The following is a 6,653-nucleotide window of genomic DNA, read 5'->3' as shown; positions in this document are numbered from 1 at the left end:
GATGGACATTTGGGTTGATTCCAAGTCTTTGCTATTGTGAATAGTGCCGCAATAAACATACGTGTGCATGTGTCTTTGTAGTAGCATAATTTATAATCCTTTGGGTATATACCCAGTAGTGGGATGGCTGGGTCATATGGTACATCTAGTTCTAGGTCCTTGAGGAATCGCCATACTGTTTTCCATAATGGTTGAACTAGTTTACAATCCCACCAACAGTGTAAAAGTGTTCCTATTTCTCCACATCCTCTCCAACACCTGTTGTTTCCTGATAAATTTGATGTTTCTTTTGTTGCAGTTTCTACAGTTTTAGCATCCCTTTGAATGAAATTTTTTGGCAAGTCACTAACAAATTATATAAATGATTACAAGTTAATTGATTTGATGTCAGTTTCTGTCCATTGTAAACATCCAGTTGGATGTCTCCAATAAATCTTGCCAATATTTCATTATTGAAAGCACTGAGCAATTGCTATTACCTTGTGAGAGAAGCTACAGGCGGTATGCAAAAAAAAAAGCCTATTCCAATAACACTTGACTTAAAAAAAAATTAAAAACAGCAGGTTTGATTTGGTGCTGTTTTGAATGATTAAAAACTAAATGTAATCGTAAAAAAATTAAAAACACGTATGTAAGTTAAAACACATAAAAAATAACGTTATAAGTAAACGTTTCATGTTTCCAAAAGTTGGGTTTTGCTTAAATACACAAAAATGTAATAAAAAGCAAAAGATCATAAAATTTTAGTGAATAAATATTAAATTTTATAAATGGAGTAATTTAAATAATATTGGAGCTTTCACTTTATGTTTTAAACATGAACTTTAGTCTAAAATTTAATATTTTAACATTTACTTGGTAGCTAAAGGAATGATTATCACAATTTCCATGTAATATCCATGTAATGTATAGAACTCCATATATACACTTATACCTGTGTTCTATATATGTGAAATCCATAGAACACATATATGTATACCCATACATATTGTACAGGAATATCCGCATATGTTTATACACGCAATATAATTATTTTTAATATTGCCACATGTTTGTCAGTGACCTTGTGCAGCTTTTGGAGACACCATGCTAATTTGTGAGTATATCTAGAACCACAGTACCACAGTATAGAAAATGAAGAAAGGGAGTAAAAATTTACTGGGCACTGCTAAAAATTTACTGGGCACTGCTAGGAAATGATGCTTTTTTTTTTTTTTTTTTTTTTTTAGCAGAGTCTTGCTTGGTCGCCCAGGCTAGAGTGCAGTGGTGTGATCTTGGCTCACCTAACCCTCCGCCTCCCAAGTTCAAGTGATTCTCCTGCCTCAGTCTCTAGACTGAGATTAGCTGGGATTACAAGCGTGCGCCACTACATCTGGCGAATTTTTGTATTTTTGGTAGAGACAAAATTTCATCATGTAGGCCAAGCAGATCTCGAACTCCTGACTTCAAGTGATTTGTCTGCCTTGGCCTCCCAAAGTGCTGACATTACAGGCATAAGTCATCACACCCAGCTGGAAATGATACTTTTTATTCAACCATCCTCTGCATCTGAGGATCCTAGGTTTTTTCTGGAAAGAGGGTGATGACTTTACAGTCTAGGTGGTCAAACCTAGGATACTACGTAGCTGCTTATAGAACCATTTACAATGCAACTACTTGTAAAGAGAAAAGTCATTCTTAGCCAGAGCTTACACTTTAGGATTCTATTATGCATTTTGACTCTGAGAACAAGTGTTTGACAAATTAACATTTATTTAATTAATTAATTCATTTATTTTTTACCATTCACCTGAACACTTCTGCAACTCAGATCCTTCCACATACCACAGCAGTAAAGCAATGTCCATCTCAGAAAAGGCTAAGCTATAATGCACAGACCTTAGGGGCATTGAAACAACTCACCTCTGGTTTCAGGAGCATTCACTGGTCAAACTTGGGAAGGTTTTTGGGACATAAAAGGTGTTAGTCATGAGAACAGATGCTCAGGGAGGCAGTTACACCATGTTTGAGTTGAGTCCTAGATCCCAAGTGACAGGTTCCTGCTGTCCATCCTTAATCCCATATGCATTTAATTGTTGGCTTGTGTTTGCGATGCACAGTGCCTCGTAAAGCATAGGCTCCAGGCTAGGGACATTCTCTGTCCAGGCGCGTGGACTGTATTGCATTATGGGATTTGGGATTTAGAAGCATAATTCACAGTTTAAAATATCCTTTTAAAAAATGAATTGATACATAATATTTGTACACATTTATGGGGTAAATGTGATCTTTTGTTACATGCATAGAATTGTGTAATGATCAAGTCAGGGTATTTAAGCTCTGTAATTGGGTCTGATTTTCATAATTACTCATCTGAAAAAATAACATCTAAAATAAGGTAGACTTTTCCTCCTAGAATTGCTCTGAGGAATAAGATAAGCACATTTTCCCAGTCTCTAAGGAATAAAAGATGATTTCACGGGAAGATGTGATTTAAACTAAATCCTGGAGATTAAGTTTATCAGGGGTTTCAAGCAAATGAAATAGCACAAATGGAGTAGTGAGAAAAGTAGAACTTTAAGTTCTAAAATGACATTCAGGGAAATATTCTGAGATAGGGAGAGGTATTTCTTGGCTAACTTGAGGGCGGGGAGTCATATGCAATTCCTGACATCTACTAAGCATTCAGTGAATGCTTCCTACAATCAATTATTCAATCAATCCATCATCAGTCAGGTAATCAATGCTTGAATAGATGACAGGCTTCAACTTAATCTCCCCGGTAAACCTGTGGTCATATGAGCAACTCAAGGAGGGAAATAACTGCACATTCATATTTTAGGTGCCTAATTTTGGTGGCGTGAACTGGTTTCTGGGAGGAGATTCTGCGTTAATGAAAGCTCTGAATTTTAGCTGTGCTTGGGAGCTGGAGAGAAAGAGCAAATTATAAGGAGATTTAGGGAAATCTAATATCCTAAGACTTCCACTACAAAGAACCACAAATTGGGCAGTTTAAAACAACAGAAATGTATTGCGTCACAATTCTGGAAGCCAGAATTCCAAAATTCTAGAGACAGGTGCCTTTCTGGATTTAGCATCCAGCAGTGCAAAGTAATAAAGACGGTAAAGATAAAAATATATTGGGAAGTAGTGTTGCTTGTGCAGGCAACAATGGTACAAGCCAGTAGTTCTTTATTTAATGGTCCAAGTTGCCCTGGACAAGCACAAATAAAAGGAAATTACCATGCCCCATTGGGAAGCAGAGATCCCTTGCCTTCCAAATTTACGAAAAAGTATTGCCAGGGTAGATTCCTTCTGGAGGTTCTGAGGGAGGAATCCTTAGCTTCTCTCCTAGCTTTGGTGGTCGCCAGCAATCCTTACCATTCCTGCTTTGAGGATGCGTCATTCCAGTCTCTAACTCTTCATCATACGGTGCTCTGTCTGTGCATCTCTGTCTTCACATGGCAGTCTACTCACTGGAACATTAGTCATATTGGATTTAGAATCTACCCCACTCCAATATGACCTCACCCTAAACTAATTGCATCTGCAATGACCCTATTTTCAAATAAGGTCACATAATGAAGTAGTAGGGGTTAGTACTTAACATATTTTGGGAATAAGGGAGGATACAATTTGATCCTTGAAAAGGAGGGTACAGCTCACATGTGTAATGTGGCATGAAAAATGTGAATTTAGGGAAGTCATGTCAAAGTCTCTAAGTGGGTATGTAGATGAACTTGATATTAATGGAAACAGAGATCATCAGAGAAATCATATGTGTGGCACCAACTGGGTTTATAATGCCTAGAATTCTTTAGGAAACATTGGCAACAGGGAGTTGAACTTAGAAGAATGCTAAAGCTCTTTGTGATCCACTCAATATAGTTGTCTTATTTCTTCCATCAAGTGATTATTATACTGTGCACAAAGAGAAGGTGGTTTTGCTTTATGTACTAATATGAAAAGTCTCCAAGATTTATTGATGTATGACAGATGCATTGTACATAATACATTGTACGTAAAGTGCATTGTACATACAAATGCATTGTACACAACGCATTGTACGCAGAAGTGCATTCTACTTAAAAATGCATTGTGCATCATGCGTTGTACATACATATAATGATACATATGGTATATTAACATTTATGCAAAATAATGATGTAAGTGAATGTGAATATATACTTTTGCTTTTGTATTTATACAATATCCTGGGATGGGAAAAATAGGTGTTGGAAATTTTGAAAGGAGAAGCGAGAGGAGTACTGAATATGATTTTGAGCCTCAGAACTTGGTACTGTTTTATGGCTCCCATTATGTTTAATTAACAGTTGGCTTGAATATGACTATTGACCCTCTATGCACTTTTGTTGATATACTACTGAATCATCATCCTGAGTCCAGGTGCATATCGTCCTAGGGTGATTTGTAGAAAGAAGCTGAGATTGAATAATTCAGTGGCTGCGTGAGTGGAGAACACCTTCTTTATCCTGACATATACTCTTTAAGCCCATGAAGCTAACTTAAAGTCTGACCTTACAGCGCCATAATGTCTCAAATAAAAGGAGAGGTGACAGGTGCACTTTTTGGATTTAGCATCCAGCAGTGCAAAGCAATGAAGACGGTAAAGATGAAAATATATTGGGAAGTAATGTTGCATGTGCAGGCAACAACAGGCGAGCTGCCAGGAGTTCTTCCCTAACTTCTTTATTTAACGATCCAAGTTGCCCTGGACATGCAAGAGGGAAAGGAGATTACCATGCCCCGTTGGGAAGCAGAGATCCCTTGCCTTCCAATTTTACAGTACATTGGTTTGCAGCCAGGACTGTCTGTGTAATACTGGACTTTAAACAAATCATTTATCTCTGAAGTTCTTCTGTTGGCACTGGTCCATCGCTGGACAGAGTAAGTTTTATCATGTAACCGAGGCTCTGCCGTCTCGCCTCCCTCTGGAAGGCCACTTTACATTAAATGCAATGGAAGATGTTTGCTAAATTCCCAAGCAAATGCACAGTGAAAATGTAGAGGTGAAACCAGCAAAATAGGACCTTAAAGATGAACTCTGCATCTTCACTCTCATGAGTGGGGAAAGATGGGAGAAATAATTTGAATTCAGTTTCAGTTTGGTGAATTAGTGCTACATCAAATTATAATTCTGTAAAGTGCCTACATTTTAAAACACTGTTATCTTCAACCATGTTCTTCCATCATCAGAGACTTATGCTCCTAAAGTTAGGGTTTCTCATCGTGGTTTTAATATAAATATGTACTTAAAATATGCAGTCTTATATAGTAGAAAAATAAGGCATATTAAAGATTTATACCACATCAATAGGAGCATAGCCAATTTCCCTCACTCGTTCATTGGTATGAACCACAGCTTCATATGAAGTTTCAGAGGCACACACACTATAAATTAAACTTCTTCGAAATGGTGATTATTACTCCAATCGGAAGGGAAGGGAGTGAGAGGAGATTGCAAAGATGTTAAAAAGGGGGTGCATTTCAAATAAAGGTTAAAATTAACATTACACAAGTTCACAAGATTCCACTGGAATTTAAAGAATACCCTGTGGCTCTCCAAAACACAAATTACATAATGCCAGTTCTCTTGGCATTCATATCATGATCTAGTTTGTAAGTCATTATTTTAAATCTATTTTGACCATGTTTTATTGCTTTCGTTGGGTAAATCTCAAAATTAATCCAAAGTGCAAACTAATAAAACAAACGCTCATGAACCCACCATTCGGAATAAACAAATGTGAGTAGGTTAATCCTCTTTTCTTCACATTTGTGTGTGTTTTGTAGTTGCTGTGGTCATTGTTAATTCATAAGACTTTGTGAACATCATTGAAGCACCTTTAGTTTTCAGTCCTGGTCTTCCATTCCCTTCATATTCAAAGACAACTACTTTGATGAGATTGGTATTCATCATTCCCACCGTTGTCTATTTATAATTTTAATTTAAAAATGTACATCAATTTGTACACTGTTACAATTAGCTCTATAAGCATCTGTTTATTTACTTTTTTTCAAGCTCTAACCACATTGATGAGTATTGTAAGAGGTCATTAATGGGTAAGATTATCATGTCTGCCGAATAGCATTGCTCATATCTGTAGTCTCAGTACTTTTGGAGGCCAAGGTGGGAGGATTGCTTGAGTCCGGGAGTTTGAGACCAGCCAGGGCAGAATAAAAAGACCCTGTCTCTACAAAAAGTCAAAAATATTATCCAGGCATGGTGGCACAAGCCTGTGGTCCCAGCTACTTGAGAGGCTGAGGTGGGAGGACCGCTTGAGTACAGGAGGTTGGGGCTGCAGTGAGCCATAATTGCACCATTGTACTCCAAGCTGGGCAACACAGTGAGACCCTGTTTCAAAATAAAGTTAAAGATTCCCCCAACAATAATTTTTAAAATATTAATAAATTAAAAATTTTAAAGATTATTATATCTAAGTCTATTCATTCTTAAATGACTGAATATTATTTAAATAGGTGGAGCATTTAAAAAGATGCTGATAATAGGGTGGTGTTACGGGTTGAATTGTGTCACTCCCCAAAAGACATGTTGATGTCCCAACCTCCGGTACTGCTGAATGTGAGTTTATTTGGAAATAGAGTCTTTGTAGATGGGGTCAAACTAAGACTAGGTCACTAGGATGCACCCT

This window comes from Piliocolobus tephrosceles, chromosome Y (genome assembly GCF_002776525.5).
Source record: "Piliocolobus tephrosceles isolate RC106 chromosome Y, ASM277652v3, whole genome shotgun sequence".
Taxonomy (NCBI): Eukaryota; Metazoa; Chordata; class Mammalia; order Primates; family Cercopithecidae; genus Piliocolobus; species Piliocolobus tephrosceles.
Note: the sequence above shows the minus strand (reverse complement) of the source record.